The sequence below is a fragment of the Dermacentor andersoni genome, chromosome 6, assembly GCF_023375885.2.
Source record: "Dermacentor andersoni chromosome 6, qqDerAnde1_hic_scaffold, whole genome shotgun sequence".
In the NCBI taxonomy this organism is placed as follows: domain Eukaryota; kingdom Metazoa; phylum Arthropoda; class Arachnida; order Ixodida; family Ixodidae; genus Dermacentor; species Dermacentor andersoni.
The window spans coordinates 154,250,301-154,268,254 of NC_092819.1; the positions used below are offsets into that span (position 1 = coordinate 154,250,301).

Below are 17,954 nucleotides of genomic sequence, written 5' to 3' on the forward strand. Positions count from 1 at the left end.
AGAAATTCTTCACTTGCCGTCCCTGGTGAAAATTTTGCTTCGCTGCAGCCGCCACTCTGAAACATCGAACTTGTGGCGACCTGCGCAGTGACTTGTTTCTTCCGCGTAAAAGAAGGCAGCCCTCTTGAACACTGCTGTGAACGAGCGCGGAATGTTCAATGGGCCTGAAGCACTCATGACGACTGAGGAGGCATGGAAGTAGCACGTTGCCAGCACTTACGTAGAACGCGTCAAACTAAGAGCTACAGGAAGGAGAAACACGTGAGTGGTGTCTGCTCTTCCATGAACTATCGATACTCCCCGCAAGCACCGCAGTTCTGAAGGTGTCGCTACAAATGGAACCGCGGCACTTCCATCAACTATGGAATCCCCCCCCATGGGTGTTGCATGCACTGTAAAACATTAAAAATGTTGAAAACTCCTTCCGAAAAGCAAACAAATGCGCGGGATAGCGAAAAGGTACGAAAAGTTCTCCTGATATCTCTTTCGATTCCCTTTTTTTGGCGAGCCATGTTTTGGTTCCGATTGTAAGTCGACCCTCCCCCCACCCCGCCCCGCCCCGCTTCAGATTTCCTAATAAAAAGAATAGGTCGATTTACAATCGTGTAAATACAGTACGTTGCGCGCAGCTGAACCGTTACACTGTCTGCAGCGCCGCTTCTGCGTCATGATGCGCAGAAGTTGTTAACCCAGTGTTTCTTGAACGTGCCTTGCCAGATAGCAACCTAGCGGTTATCAGACCGTCATTCAGTTGCCCTGGTTAAAGCTTTGCTGTACATGATATAAGTGAAGCTGAAATCTGTCGAACATTTATGGGTTCATAGAACAGCTAGGCTTTTGATTATGTTATTGAATACCTGTGCCTGTGTTCTCTTACATATTTAATCTTGCTGTCCAATTAGCTCAGTTTACTGATCCAATGAAAAGACCCAAGGTGTCTTTTACTTGCAAAGGGGGGCAATAAAAACGAGGCTGACAAATTATGGGTGATACCTGTGATACAAATTTTTCAAAAGACTTAGAAAAGATAGTGCTTCCTCGATTAACCAACTTCTTCTAAAAAATTACTCTACTTTCCGACGCCCAGTTTTGTTTTAGGAAAGCGGATTCAACTGAAACGGCTTTGGTACCTTAAAAGGGAGCATGCTACAGACCATTGAAAATAAACTTATAAATCGAGGTCATTTCATCGAGTATGCTAATTCCTATGGTTCACTAAATCATAGTATACTTATACAAATATTCTCACATTACGGGATTCCTGGTAGGCAGCTCGAATTAGTCCATATTCGCTTTGTGTGTATCGGTAATTACCATTCATCTCCCCTCCTTATTTATTTATTTCAGATACCCTCATGGCCCACAGGGCATTATTGAGGGGAGTGGTACACACATTGCAATAAATTTGTACAAAAGGAGACAACGCATATATATAAAACATATATATACCGGAACAAATACATAATTCACAACCCGGAACATGAAGCGAGTTCAAAATTATACAATTTCCAAGAAACGCTAAATCACGCACAAAAATTTGAAAATTGCAAAGCGCCACCATTAGCACAAACATCAACAAAGCAAATCTGGGGGGAAAATACAGAAGGATGCGCATGATAACGAGGAAAATGGAAATGGAACCAAAGCTATGGCAAGCAATAATGTGTTGATAATTTATTCTTAAATATATCAAAATCTTTCGAAAGTGCACTATCCCATGGTAGCTGGTTCCCGTCCAACGATGTTTTTGGAATGAAAGAATTCCTGCAGGATGTTGTACGGCACTGTGAAACACCAACTTTGCATGGATGATCTAAGCGGGATGAAACATATGTTGGCGGCGTGAGTAATGTATCTTTAAGGGTGGAATTCATGTGGTAAATTTTAAAAAAGAGACACAGGCGTGATATTTTTCTGCGCGTTGAGAGAGGGGTTAGTGACAATGTGTTTTTCATTTCTGTGACGCTGGACAAACGATCATAGTTACGGAAGATGAAACGTGCTGCTCTGTTCTGTACGGCTTCGAGGGCGTCAATAAGAGAGTTAGTGAAAGGGTCCCATACTGAGTTAGCATATTCTAATTTGGAGCGGACAAGCGATTTGTACAGAAGAAGTTTAACAGGTGTCGGGGCTAAGGAAAAATTCCGTTTCAGATATCCAAGCATGCGGTTAGCGGACGCGATGATAGAAATGATATGTGCCTTCCAAGCTAGGTTTGACGTTATAATGACACCGAGGTATTTGTAAGATGTTACCGGTGTTAGCAGGGAAGAACAAATAGTGTAGGGAGCGGGGCACGGATTGACGCGACGCGAAAAACGCATTACTTTGCATTTAGTATCGTTAAGTGTCATATTCCATTGTGAACACCAGTTAGATATAGTAGCTAAGTCTTCCTGGAGTAGTACGGTGTCATTAGTATTTTTTTATTTCCCGGTAAACCACACAGTCATCCGCAAAAAGTCGCACTGTGGATGTTACCTTGTTTGGCAAGTCATTAATATATACCAGAAAGAGCAAGGGACCGATAACAGAACCTTGTGGGACGCCTGAGGTCACAGATATCGGTGATGAGTTAATGCCGTTAGCGTGCACGTACTGGAACCTGTTAGACAAAAAGCATTCAATCCATCGTAGTACATTTTGGTCGATGTTAAGTTTACTTAGTTCGTGAAGAAGCAAGCTGTGAGAGACTTTGTCGAATGCTTTGGAAAAGTCTGAATAGATGCAGTCAACCTCACTGCCACGATCAAGTATGAAGTTAACATCATTTGTAAAATTTATTAGCTGTGTTTCAGAAGAAAAGTGTTTTCTAAAACCATGCTGCGCATGAGTAAAAAAGGATGATGACTCAAGAAAGTTTGCTAGGGATGACAAGATGTAATGTTCCATTACCTTGCAAGGAATGCTGGTTAAAGATACTGGCCGATAGTTGAGTGATAGGTGCTTGTCGCCTGAGTTATGGAGTGGAACCACCTTAGCCAATTTCCAGTCGTCTGGAAGGTCACAAGTTTGAAGGGATTGCTTAAATATTTTCGATAGTATGATGGAAGAATATACTTTAGTGTTTTTCGGGATTTTAGTGCTGATATTATCGGGACCACATGAAGAGGATAACTTTAAACGATCTATGATACTTATAATGCCTTCAAAGTCAAAACGAATGGGATCCATAGGAAATATGATAGCGGGAGTATAGTCTGGTGGGGATGCGCTAAAAGGGACAGAAAATGCATTAGCAAAAGTCTCGTTAAGTACATTAGCTCTATCACTGTTAGGGATGGGATTTGATTGAGAATCCAGGAGAGAGATTGATGGCTGATCTGACCCATTAACAACGTTCCAGAATTTTTTAGTATCAGTTAAAAGAAATGATGGCAGTGTGACATCAAAGAAATGATGTTTAGTATCTTTTAACGATTTTTTATAAGTGCCAACTGCGGCTCTTAGAGCTGACTAACGCTCCGATCTTCCGGACGACCTCGCCCTGACATATAATCCCCTTTTTCTGTTCCCGAGGCGTTTTAAGGAGCGAGTGAACCACGGGGATCTAGGATTAGTCGTGATAATTTTACGAGGGACGTGCAATTCGATTAATTCATGCAGTTTTTCTTTAAACATGCACCAGTTGTCGTTAACAGATCGTTCGGCGAATGCCAGGACGAAATCGCCGAGAAAAAACCGGAGGCCATCATTAATTGAAGAAAAATTTGCTTTAGCATAATTGTAAATGGTTTTCGTTTTATTTGGCGTTTTATTCGACGGTAAATTCAACGTGATGTGCAGTAAACAATGATCACTTAGGCCTGGCAAGTATTTTGCCTCAGAAACAAAATCTGGGGTGCTCGTTAGCAAAAGGTCTAATACGTTAGAACTGGTAGCTGTCGTCCTTGTCGGCTGGGTAACCATTTGTGTTAGCGAGAAGAAGGAGCAGAGGGCTGAAAAACTTGCCGACTCGGAAGATACGTCACCGTCCACTGCAGGGCTAGACCAGTTATTGTTCGGGAAGTTGAAATCACCAAAAATAAAAATAGGACGAGCAAGAAACTTTGTTTGAATTATGTTCAGAATATCATGAAGGTCGTTAGAAAAGCCGACGGGCGTAGATGGTGCGCGGTAGCATGTACAAAATAATACAGCTTTATGGTTAATTGTTACCTGTACACATTTGAACTCCAGTGTAGTATCACCACTAACTTCAAAGCATTCTAGATTGTCGGACACAGCGATTAATACACCACCGCCGCGACCAAAAGAACGGTCACAGCGAAATACACGGTAACACTTTTCCGTTGAAAATTTTTCATTATTATGCACAGTTTCATTGAGCCAAGTTTGTGTTAGTACAATGATGTCAGCTGCTGTAGTATCGGCCGTGCAAGATAAACTATCACGATTGCCAATGACACTGCGTATATTAGTAAAAAGAACTGAGACGTTATGTGGTGCCTGCGCAGGTCGGTGCTCATGTTCGTTGAGCTATCTAGGAGACAAAGGGCCAGAGTTGGTTACAACACGTTTTTCATCTTTTTCCTGAACGCTATCAGGTATAGGACAGTAGGTATAGTATTTTTTCTTCAGAATGAGCTTGTTAAAACGAAGACTAAACGGTTCACCGAGCTCAGTCTGATTCGTGAATTCAGCAAGCTTCTTCCGTGCATGTCTGGTGTCCGGAGCAAATCTTCATTAATCGAGAAATCGGACTCTTTTAGCTTGCTTTTTGCGCCCGTGACCTGTTCTTTAGTTTTGTAGAGCGTGAATTTCACAATTATTGGTCGCTTTTTCCCCGTTACAGCCTTACCGATCCTGTGCGCGCGTTCAATGTCCAGTTCGGCTAAGGTTAAGGACATGTTCTTTTGAACAATACCTCTTATTTTTCCTCGGATTCTGCCCTTGTTTCATTGGGTCCATCTGGAAGGTTATAAAACACAATATTGTTTCTGCGAGACCTATCCTCAAGGTCATTTAAACGGATTTTTAGTATCACATTTTGAGCTAGTGCTCTTTCAGCATTTTCGCTCACTGTGGTCATGTCCTCGCGAACTGCGTCGAGCAACTTCAATTTATGTTCAAGAGCGTTAAGGCGGCCCGAGATTTCTGTAATGTTTTTACTCTGTTCCTTCTGATTTGCTGTAAGGCTTTGCAGGGAATCAATTATGCGTGCCTGTCCTTGTTCTATGTTGGCGGAACGGTCCCGAAGATCATGAAGCAGCGTTAAAACTGGACTGTCATCACCTGAAGCTTTCGCGGATTTATTAGAATTCGGCCCGGGATTCAGCTCGACATCCCCGGACAGCAACATTTTCATCACGCAGAAACACTCATGCACATGGTTCAAAAGCAGCTGTGGGCATGTGAACACGACAAGGAACGCGTTATCTGAGCGTTTAGAAGATGTGTAACAAACCTGGAACAGGCAGAAGCGGAAGATATTTGTCAGCCGCATTGTAGCGCTGTTCCCATGCCCACTGAACTGCTGCGGACGGTGCCAGTAGTTTAAGTAGAGCGGGGGCGTTGATGTCGATGGTGATGCAGTAGACCATCCAGGGAGAGTAACAGGAACTGGCGCTGGCGTGGCAACCCGTGGGTCGGCGGAGGATGCGTCACTTGGCGCTGGGTTTTCAGTGCGCAGCACGTGTGGCAAAGCGCCGTTGCAGCACCGATAAGGCGCCGCAGCGGTGCTTGGGCTGAATGCTGTCACGAGCTGGAACAGGCAGAAGCGGAAGGTATTTGTCAGCCGCATTGTAGCGTTGTTCGCATGCCCACTGACTGTTCGCATGCCCACTGACAGGCCAAATATCAAATATGGCGGGCCCCAAGGCAGCATTTTAGGTCCACTTTTCTTTAACGTGTACAATAACAATATTCTCGGTATCAGTGCAAGCTCAAAATTTATTATGTATGTGGATCACAGCACTATCTTGCCCTCTGGTCATGATGAAAAAAACCTAGCGTCAAGTCGTAATCACCGCCTTGATAAACTAGCGATTTTCTCCCCTTGTAACTGTCGTAATACTAACCCAATTAAAACTAAGGTACTTTTTTTCCCTGCCGAAAAGAAAGTAATTAACTTGGAACAGTATATATAGTGTGACGGACAGAAAATTGATATTGTCAATGAGCGTAAAATCCTTGGCGTTACATTTAGGTCGTGTCTCAGTTGGGATTCCCACGCTGACAGTTTGTGCAACTCACTTTCAATGAGTACGGGAGCGCTGTGGCGTTGTCATGCCATTATTCCAGTGTAATCAAAACGTCAAATTTATTCCGCGCCATTTGCTTCGCATAATAATTATTGCAGTTTGGCATGGTTTACTACAACACCAAGAAATATGACTCAGATTCATTTATTAGAAAAGAAAGTTATTCGCAACATCGCAAATGTTGATTAGTTATTTTAGACAGAACTTTATTTTCAGTCATACAACGTTCTGAGATTGTGCATGTATGAATTTCGTGTTCTGCGCTCATTCTAGTATCTTCATCGCTTTTGAAGCATTGCATTACTTCAGTTGCACTGGTTCCACAACCTAGTGATATCCGCACACGCAGCACTGACTAATACGAAGTTTCCATACTTTCTATCAGTTGCAGTCCTTGAAACATAACCTTCCGGTAATCGTTAATAGTAAACAAAGATATAGCGAAGACCGCATTAACTATCTTTAATTTATTTATTTGGGCGGGCCTAAATTAATGCTCTTCTTCAGCTACTTTCCTGCTACTTATCCTGCTATTATTTGTCTGTCACTTTGTAGTCTTTTATACAAAGAATAATTTCAAATTGAATTGTTTAGTCTTATTGCATATGTAATGAATTATCCTTGATTTATTATTTAAATCCTGTGTTACATACTGATAAGTTTCTTGTATTTATCTATGTTACCATATATGCTAGTATTTTCTTTACAATACACTTACATAGATATACAGCATTGCATTATTTAGTACTCTAACACGTTTACTGTATTCTTTGTGTTATTCTTAGCATTATGTACGACATCGTATCCACCTTTACTGGACACAAGGGTTTAGTTCGCGTGAGTGCCACGACGTGGCGTACCGACCTTAAAGTTTTCAAACTTCCCGCGGTGACGCGTGATGGCGTAAACAAAACAAAAATAAAAGAATTAAAAGCCATTCCTGTGCATTCAACTTCGCCGGAATGCTTGCCCCCCCCCCCCCCCCCCCCCCCCGGCGTTATCAGTATTCTCGATAAAGCGTAGCCGCTCGTCGCCTGGAAATCACTCGTCATCCTAAGAGCGTTTAATCGCGACGAGTAATGGTTGATTCTGGGCTTTTGATACGGTTCTTTTTTTTTCTTGTTCTTTTTCATTTTTTATGCTCCGGAGTAAACAAGCTAGGATAACCGTCAGAAGCACTCCCTGGCAGCTTTTCTTCAGTCGGCACACATTGTTAACGTCCGAACATCGCATAAAGTGCTGTTATAGTCCGACGTAACGGGCGCGGTCGCGCACGCTACGTTACGTTGGCGAAAACAACTCCTTCCATAGACAAGAACGGCACCGAGAGCGGCGCTGCTGCGCCGGCGTTAAGAGCGCCGCATGAGAAGCAAAATTCTATTAGCGGGTGCTACCCCTCTCCCACTTCTCGTTCGCACCGCCTTGACTGCCTCCTGCACTGCGCGTGTTTGGGCACGTTTCGCGCCGCGCGCGGTGTGTGCCACGTGTGTGCGCGTGGAGATTTCCTTCGAAGGGCGGTACACAGTCTGCTTCACATTTAGGGGAAAACTCGGAGCGCATTGCATCGCGATGCGGCGAGCGCTTGAGTCAGGCGGCGGCAGCAGCTCGCGCAGGTGCTCGAGGGGCGAAATCTTGAACGGCGTCGTCTGCTACGGCGGCGCGCGCTGGCCGCATTGTCGGGAAACGTTCTACGGTCAGTTGCAGGGCGCCGATCTCATCGTTACGGCGTGAAATGAGCCGGTATTCTTTAATAAGCGTTGTGCGACGCCAACTGATACGCCTCGAAGGTAAGTTCATCGCTGCAGGGCAGTCATAGACGACGTACTGATTCCGTACATTCTTGACGGCCCGTTTCTGGAAGGCGACTATATATTCTAACGCGATAGGTCGCCGATCCACACTGCTCGTGTTGTGCAACAACTGCTAGAAGAGCGCGCAGCCACTCTCTTGGAGTGGCCGCCTCAATCCCCGGGCGCCAACATCATTTAAAACGACGCAGATCACGACTCCGCCCCTCGAGCGTCTGCGCCTGCTCGAGCTGCTGCCACCGCACGACTCCATTGCTTGCCGCATCGCGATGCAATACGTTCCGAGTTTTCCCCTAAGTGTGAAACAGACTGTACACGCTTCTATTTGCCTTTCAGAAGTTCGGTACGCTCGACGATTATTTTTATGGCTGCAATGCGGCGAAAGGGCAGCGTCTGCTTAACCATGTAAGTGACGCTGAGCAGGTGATTGGAAACGACATCGTATGTACCGCCGGAAAAATCGTCAGCACATACGATGCGGTACATACATACGGCACATACGAGCTAAAGTCATTTTTGCAGTTTCTCACAATATGTTTTCTACAAATCCGTGTTGTCTCTGATGGCGACAACAGACTTCCATCGACACTGTGCGGAAATAAACAAAATATATCGCTGCATATATCACATGTACGACATGCGCACACAACTTTAACTAGTGCGTCCCCTACAATATGGAATAGAAGCAGCAATGTAGACAGCTTGGCGATTTTTTAACAGTGCTCAAGAGACGGAAGTTGAAAGTATTAGTAATCATTCCTGCTTCAGCAATGCCGGCGCGACCAAGAGCGGGCGTGCATCGTCCAGTAACTCGATCGATCGGTGCAGTGGTGAAGCGCGAATGAACTCCGGTCATGTTCAATGCATCGCGCACATATTCAATTTCTCGGCACGCGTGAACTTTGGCCACTGCTAGCGCATACAACAGAAGTGGTTTCCATTCTTGGGCAGCGCACACATAAACGAAACACGAGAAAGACAGGACAAGCGCTCGTCGAACAACTTAGTTTTTATATGAATGAAAGGATTATGTACCGAGTAATTATTAAATTCATGTGGGTTAGATATAAAAACCGTCATAAGAGTGATCAATGAACGAGCTCGCTTCGTTTGCCAGTTGTTTACTTCGCTCGGCGCACCGCAGTAATCCATCTGTGTCGTCTGCTTTTTTCGTACCATTTTCTTGTGAATCGGCAGAATTTCACTGGTGGCATCAACCCTTTCGTGTTTACATTGCTGTCGTGACAGTTAACAACACCATAATAATTTCCGGTCATCCGAAGAGGCGCCGTCGCAAACAAGAGACGTTTTGCGCGCAGCGCGAACTGAAAGCGGGCGCGACCGCTAAGCGAAGCGGCGGCGGAAACCTACACCCGTTGAAGATGAAATCGTTCCGCCAGGGGAGAAACGAACGCTGGCGTCTAGGATGAAATAGTGTTCCTGTATTCTGTATTCCTAGTGTTCCAACTCTGCTCCCGCAGGGAGCAGAGTTGCGCATAGGTCCGCCGTCGTGATCCAGCTCTGCAGCGAAGCCACTCCTCGTGCGCGCAGGAGCCAAATGCCGCGCGGTGTTCCGCCTTTTAGAGCGCAGCTCTTTGGCGTCCGTTCCTGGGTTTCGCGTCGTCGTCGGCGTTGTCGTCGGCCTCGTAACTAGCTCCGCCCCCCTTTCATCCCCCCAGCGCTAGCAGCGACCGACTGATACCGCTGGATGCCGCTGACGCCGCTAGAGAGTCAAGATAACGTGACTGCATAGAACACCGTCGCCGCCATGCAGAAAGAGGAGGAAAGGGTCCCCCCCCCCCTGTTCTTGTGTGGCGGATAGGGTGCTCTTCAGTTGCCGACGCGCCGGTTATTTCACGTAGGCCCCGGCACGTCGACGAATACGTGACCACCTTCCCACGGCTAGACCTGGTTCTTAGCGCTGCGGAAGCGAGGGTATCATATTGTTTGTGTCGGCATCGGCAGCGTTGTCCCTGAAACCAACTCCGCAGCTGGGGTTGACTCACTATCGGCGTCAGCGGCATCAGTCAGGCGCTGCTATCTCTTCCCTCCTCCCTTTATCGTGTTGTCCGCTTGCTGCGCGCGCTTCTGCCCCCATCGTTTGCCGCTGGGTGTACACGCCGCCCCCCCCCCCCTCTTCCTGCGAGTCTCCGGTTGTCAAAGCGCCGGCTCGAACTTAATTCCTTTCTTCGCTCCTCCTCCAATGCAACCCCTGTGCGGTGGCAATCAGAGAGCCAGATCGGTGGCGGCGGATCTGTATATGTGCACCGCCCGAGCCGAAATTGCCGCTGCCGTTCGTCCTGTGCGGTGGCAATCAGAGAGCCAGATCGGTGGCGGCGGATCTGTATATGTGCACCGCCCGAGCCGAAATTGCCGCTGCCGTTCGCCACTGCGAAATTATCTGCCAGTTCTTTCTGAGCCATGAGCGAGATGACCGATGGAAGTCCTCCGTCTGCTGCTGCTGCTGCTGCTGCTGCTGCTGCTAAACGAGCTGCCAGAGCAGAGGCCCAGTGCCGTCGCCGTCAGAATCCAGAGGTGCGTGCCGCCGAAGCAGAAGCTTACCGTCGCCGCCGTCGAGATGATCCAGGAGTACGTGTCGCCGAAGCAGAGGCTAAGCGCCGCCGCCGAGAGGACCCTGCCGTTCTCGCCGCCGAAGCGGAGGCTCATCGCCGCCGTCGAGAGCAACCAGCAGTAAGCGAGGCTGAAGCAGAAGCTCATCGCCGCCGCCGAGAAGACCCTGCAGTTCGCGCCGCCGAAGCGGAGGCTCATCGCCGCCGTCGAGACTTATTTGCTGCGCTCAAATTTCGCATTAGAAAGTAACGTAATCGTCGGTAATTTTTTTCTCTACACTCTTAGGCAAAGTTACACCCTTTGGCTTGCCCCTTCTGCCACACAACGATAATCGTCATCTGCGTTGGTGCGTTTCCTTTCTTTAACGCTGCGAGCCCGGAACTTTCCAGTAACGAACGGCACGCGCGTTATCAGAAGGGGCACTCCAAAGGGTGTAAACTGTTCTATGCTGATAACGCGCGTGCCGTTCGTTGCTGGAAAGTTCCGGGCTCGCAGCGTTAAAGAAAGGAAACGCATCAAGGGAGATAACGATTATTGTTGTGTGGCAGAAGGGGCAAGCCAAAGGGTGTAACTTTGCCTAAGAGTGTAGTGGTCGCGAGCTACAAGCGCCAATTGTTCGTAGGCGCTTAGCAAAGGGTACTTCTTAATACAGGCTACGCTCGAACGAGTCATTCGTGCAGTCGTAGGGGGTGGGCTTCCAACCAACCGAAACTTTGTATGTACCTATGTAAACACGCATATACAAACACACACATGAACGCACAAATAGGGGGTAGGACCGCCTTCCATTCCCCAAAATAACATACTCCCGTGGCTCGAACAGCTCCAAAGTTCGCTCGCAAACGCGCAGTACGTTGCCACAAAACGCGGTGCAATGATTTTCAGCATGCATATGAAGTTGTCTTATCACTGTCAGAAAGCAAGAAATCTTTTAAAGAGTGCAAAACTTCACACACGTAAGGTGGACACTTAGCGCATTTTGGCTGCCGAAACCAGCCGATTAATGACCGTCGCCAAGAGAGCTATCGTGCCTGCAGTTATGTCAGTGACCGTTAACAGAGCGTCATTTATCACTAACCATCGTTCACAACAGCTGCACGTTTTCGAAACATGCGGTGCAGACACAGATTTAAGCGCATTTCAAATGTTCACATGCGCACATTTTAAGCAAAGCTTGCTTTTATGATTCATTAATACCGCAGACTAATCAGCTATATAGTAGCAGCAAATCTGCAAGTAGAAAAAGATTCAAGATGCAAGAGCTTCTAGATCAAATTTATTTCATACAAGGGAATGCATGAACGGCTGCTGGCAGCAGGCCAAGTGTGCTGGTTTTTGGAACCTTGGGGGCAGAATTCAAAGAAACTGGAAAGGCAACAAGCTATTAAGAGTAGGATATTTTTATTGCACTAATCACATCAAGATGGGCAAACTTGCAGAGTAATTATTCACACAGTGCAGACTGTAATCTGACAACACATTTTTCTTGATCTCTTACCACTCGGAAAAAAGCCAGTAGTTGAAGACACTGTATCAAAACAATGAAATCACTGAAGCAGCTTTTGGCCAAAAAGCCAGGTTACAAAGCTTTGTGACCTATCGCATCAGAGGCAAGGAAATTTTACGTCATTGAACAGTGCATTCCCTCCACTCCCGCCCACAGGAAACAGCATTCACCAAAGCACAACGTAGATTTCTAGCGTGTTTAAATGAACGACAAGTTTTTGTTCCACTGGCCGATACATGATGCTCACAAGCTAGCACACATACAGTTCCGGCTTAGCTTCTATGGCAGCAATTAGTTAACAAAATAAATAAGCCTGTGCACTTCAAGAGAATAAATTGACTACAATCAATTTTACTGTTCTCAAAACTTCACACGGAGAGGGAATATATTACAATTATCACAGCTCGAGAGCTAAATATGCATATGCCAACTTAGCACCCGTTTTATCCTTGTTCCCTTGTGTGCTTTCTGCAACGATGTCCTAGCTCTTCAGAAATTGCGGTTGACGAGAGAGGTACATATTATTCATTTCAATTTTAAACTCTGAAGGGTGCATTCAAACTCCAGAAGCCCAGACTTGTTAGCAACAACACTCTCACTATAGTATCAGTGTGTCTCCAGCTAGTTTGCTTGGCTGAAGCACTTACTCCTATGGCTGACTTCCGTGCGGTTTGTGCAGTGTGGTGCGCCGCACCCCGTCATACTGGAATACAAGTGCCAGTACGATGTGTTTCGTATCACTTCACCAAGGTCCTTGACTTCACATCGTCGAATACCGTACCTGAAACCCGCAGCTGCTCCTCTCAACGCACGATCGACGGTCCGCTGATTGCAATGGCGATGGCACTGACGGAAACGACAAATTCGCATGAGTTGGCGATGCACCCGTAAAGTTGGCTTCGCAGCGGCGCGGATCATTTGACGTCATTTTTCGCGCTCGGCCAATAGCGGTGCGAGCGGCGCCGGAAAAGGTATGCGCAACTCTGCTCCCTGCGGGAGCATATACAGGAACACTAGGATGAAATGGATGAAACTTGGCGTGCGGTCGTCCATAGTCCGACGCACTGCAGCGCCGACGTAACCGGCGGCTGCCAGTGCGCCCCGACGGGCCCGGCGCAAATTTGGCTCCTGCTCTATTCTCGCGCCGGCGCCGCCGACTGCGTCGACCCACAATGCATTGCGCGCGAAGAAAAAAGGCGCCAACACAACTCCGCAGGCGGCTTTTGTGGACGGCGCGCGACTTGGCGAAGGTTCTGCGCATGCTCCAAAGATAGCAGCCGACGGCGCGCGCGTTGAAGTATACACCAGAACACCGTGAATTCAAAGCGCGCCGCCATATTGATGAGCGCCGGTCGCGCCATCTATCCCAAGCGCCGCGAAGTAGCAGGCCTGGGCTGCCACGCCGGGAGATGCGACCCGGCGCGAAAGCGAAACTTGGGCTTTTTAGCTGGGCGGAAGGCGTGTTTCGCGTTTTTTCTAGCCTGTCATTTTCGCTGTCTCGATTCAATCAAACTTCAAGACCTCATGCAAGTCCGCAATGGCCACACTGAGTGATGTGCAGACTGCAGAAGCGAATACATCGGGTAACCACGTAAGCACGTAACCTGTGAAGGATTTTACAGCACTGTGTTGGTGCCACATTTTATTAAAGCACGCAGAACATTGTCCTCTGCACTTTCAGTTTGGTCTTGTTTGTCATGGTCACTACTGGGTTGGCCGCGTTTGGCAACCAACTGGCGAGGTCGTTTGACTGCCTGATTAGCAGACGCCTGCCCTTCACCACCTGCACATTGAAAACAATATATATGTAATAGTAAGAAGGGCTGTAGTTCTTTCCCATGCCATCACTGTTGCGAAGACATAAAGTCCTCTCAAAATGAAATAGAAAATGCACCAGGCCAATTGTATCGTGCAACCCCTTAAGAGTACAACATTAAGAACACAAGCCTACAGTAATCGAACAAGCAGCATGTGATGCTAAACCTGCACTCATTGGAAAATGAGGAACTACAGTAGTTATAATGTTCAACTACATGTGCAGTCAAAGCCCATATAACAGGGCGAGCATGACGGATGCAGGTTTTGTACAGTTGCACAAACCATGACAGGGCACATAAAATTACCATCCCTACTTAAAGCTGCATCATCAGGGAAGCCTTTGGTACAAGACAACAACCGCACCTGCATTCCAAAAAAATTAGCCCCACCAACTGCAGCTACCTGGTATCAGACCTGTTTCGCTTGTGCGAGGCCATATCGGATTGTTAGCGCTCCCTTAGAAAACAGTAAAAGAAACTGGTGAGAACGAGCAAAATTTTGTTACAAAATACAACAATAATTAAGCACCTTATTTTCCTCGCCTTATGAACGGAAAAATTTTGCGCTTTGCCCTGCATAACAGCCCGCACGCAGTTTAGAGCTCAGGATGCTCAAATGAATTCGTTACGAATGACACCTGCAACACCAGCTCGTAAAGACAGGCGCGCTGCAAGAACGCCTTCGGCGACGAGCAGTCGTTGTTTACGTTTTTGTCGACGCATGCTACGTGACGAGCAGACTTCGTTTTACTTTCATTAGCAATAACGCTCACCAGCAGGGCAACATACTATCGTTTACAACTTGTCGTTCACGCTTAATGGTCATGCCGTGCAGCAGCTGCAAGTATCGCTAACCGCAAACACAACTGTTCCGCTTAACCGTCGGGAGCTCTGCCTGAATGAAAACACGAAAAGGCTTGCCTTCTTGTTATAGCCAAGGCGAAGCACCGGCGCGGGATTCTGCTCTGTGGGCTTGTCCAGAAAGTGCTCGGAGCAAACCTGCGTGTTACACATATTACGTTCGTAGGGCGCAAAGTTGAACGTGGCACCAAAATATACACAGATCGAATACTCACTCGTGCATTTTCACTGGGTTGGTAGTTCTTCCTATTCACTGCAGCTATCCACCGGTGGCGCAGCTTGTCATTCTTCGTTGCGGATGGAAATCGGTGCAGGCTGAAAACACCGCACCGGGACGATTCCCTACGCGTATTGTGCTCTTCGCAAACAGCGCTAAGCAACCTGCTCCTTTTCCGCTGGTTATTTTGGCATCCAAACACGACGCAACGATGCCCAGATGACTTCTTGTACTTTGGATTCGCGTGAACGGGCACATTTCCGCACTTTGGAGTCCTAGAGCTAGCGCTAGCCATGTCTGCTGGTCGCCGGCGAACACGCTTTGGCAGCCCAGAACAAAATGGCGCTGGTCGACCGGGCAATCCGGGTGCGAGAGTATGCGTTCGATTAGCCTGGGTGCGAGGCTAGCGTGTTCTGGTCTATAGACGGGATGGCATCTCGGCTGGCGTAGCGCAACCGACCGCGAACGACGCTCGCCCGCGCGCCGATAACGTCGGACTATAAACGTGCCTATAGCGTCTACTAGAGACGCCGTCGTGGACGGATTTCGATTTTCACCTATCGAATTCGTTAAGTTGCTCACAATTATTTCACTAGTGACTCTGCAATGCGCACTCATGGGCTACCGCCGCAGCTGCAAATCTAGACGTGCTTTATATATACATAGATATGTTGGTATTTTCACCTTGACACAAATGTCACGACCCAAGAATTGAGCAAACTGTCCCTGTGTCGTCGCAGGTTGTGAGACCGGGCTAGTTGGTATTCCATGCTGCAGTGTCTAACTCATGAGTGGACACGGGGCACTAAAGAGGCGACAAGGATAAGTGCAAACTTCCAACTGGGCGCTTGTCCTGGTAGCATCTTTAGTGTTCCCTGTCCACTCTTGAGCTAGTCACTCCAGTCTGTGTCGTCGTCCATGCTATGCTAGCGTGCTATGGCCCAAGCTGCTCGCAATATTAGGTCACATTTACCGGCCACCAGGCCAGGTACACCCTTGGGTATGACATATACAGTACTTGCAGTTAGTTTCCAAAGTAGTCTCCTATGACGGTTATCCACTTGCCTGAAGCAAGAACGCTATTTAAAATTACTGTGCAGTAATATATGCGGGATTTTTATGTTCTCCACATTCTCTACCATGTTGCCGTTTCGCCGCAATGTAAACTAACAGCTATCGAACGCCATAAAGGCTATCCACATACTCAAAGACCTCGTGCATAACTCCTGACACTTAGTTGTATTCAACAGTTGTGCGACTGCCCAGGACATCCTTAACGAATGTTACATAACACATCATAATGTTTTACTTGCCAAAACCACGATTTCATTGTGAGGCACGCCGTAGTTGACGATTAGGGAATAATTTAGACGACTTGGATTTTTTTAACGCGCGCCTGACCCTAAGTACACGGGTGTTTTCGCATTTCACACCCATTTAAATACGGCTGGCGTGGTTGGGATTCCATCCCGAGACCTCGTGATTAGCAGCCGAACCGAATAAAAGCTAAGCAACTACGGAGGGGAAGGAATGTTAGCAGTTTGAGGAAGGTGACAGCCAGCACGTGAGACAATTTGTTCCCATCCTCATGGCACGAGAATCGGTGCCAGCTGTCGAAGAATGAAACCGTAGAATGCACTGTATTCAATGTGACGGAGTCTGCGTCTAATAATTCAGACCCGAATCACCCTGTAACTGACGACCATGCATATCGCTAATACGTGCAGTCGCTTGACAGCTGCCGAGCGCTGGCGCCGGCCACACGACCTACTTGACCTTTGTTCAATACTTGCCGACATTCTCGCCTTATTTCGCACCATTGCGTTTCAGCTGAACTGCTTAAACAGCTAATTTATTTGTACCAAAATTTGGCCACCCTGTAAACGTTATGGTTTCTTATTTTTAAGTCATCATTTATATTGGCTAATGCTGTGCTGAAATTTCAAGCGGTTTCACCTTTCCAAAAATGCCCGCTTTTTGTCGGCCTCTGTTCATATTTTGGAGGATCTTTATTAGACGTGGAAACCATTGCATGGCCCCCTGACCAAGCTGCTCAAAAAATCATTTTATATCCCTGAGGTCTTGTGCAAGCTTCTATCGTCTTGCCGTTCATCAACCTCCTGATTTCCCTGTCACCTGTATCCAATTTTGACGACTCCAATCCCATGGAAATTGCCAACGATATAATGTACATGGGATTAAAGCCATTTAAATAAATTCTACTGTGGATACGACAGCCGCTTTTTCTCACTGTGAATGGAAATATTGCGTTATTGAGCGCCATTCTTAAGCATATAAATTGATAGTAAAAAAATTATGCGGATCCAACCTATGTGCAAATCGATGTAAGCAAAGCTTTCTGTGTTTTTTGTCATTGTCATACGTAATCTCCACAGAGCAGTCATGTACCCTCTAATGAAATGCTGTCAATGTTTGCCTAATTACGCCCGCCAGTGTGATGCAAGTAAACGTAACTTCAACTCATTTTCTCAGAAATAAACGCTGAATGAAACGCTGACGTCATCCTGAACAAGATCAACACGCGCCGTAGTGCTCGATCTTATGATGCCCCTATTCGTCAGCCTATATTCGTGATTTAGTTATTTTTCTGGGGGGGGGGGGGGGGGCAGGGGTACTCTAGCCATTACGCTACCACTTCCCTCCACCAATTTCTGTTTGTCTGCCTTCCCACTTCTCGTTTTTGCTGCAGACGCAAACAGAACGGATGCAGAAACGAAAAAAAAGTAAAGATTGCTTAAGCCGCCAGCTGACACATGACTTGAACTTTGACAGGTTATTCTCATTGGAGCGCCTGTAGGCTTGCGGCTGCGTGCAGATTGTGGGTCGCCTTAGTTTTATTGTAAATTTGCTTTCACCGACTCTTTGCAGCTAGAACTGAAACGCCGGACAAAAATTAGAGCTACCGTTGAATATTTTTCTAGGTTTAAACCAAAAACGCTCATTTACACA

General features: G+C 46.9%; 1 long non-coding RNA gene across 1 annotated transcript; it reads right to left on the bottom strand.

The window, feature by feature from the left end:
* Positions 1 to 13,718: 13,718 nt before the first annotated feature.
* On the bottom strand, positions 13,719 to 15,118 carry LOC140218833 (uncharacterized). Its single transcript, XR_011895022.1, has 2 exons — positions 14,828 to 15,118; positions 13,719 to 13,872 (listed from the first exon to the last, which is right to left on the bottom strand). It is a non-coding gene; the product is annotated as an uncharacterized lncRNA (long non-coding RNA).
* Between the last annotated feature and the right edge of the window lie 2,836 nt (positions 15,119 to 17,954).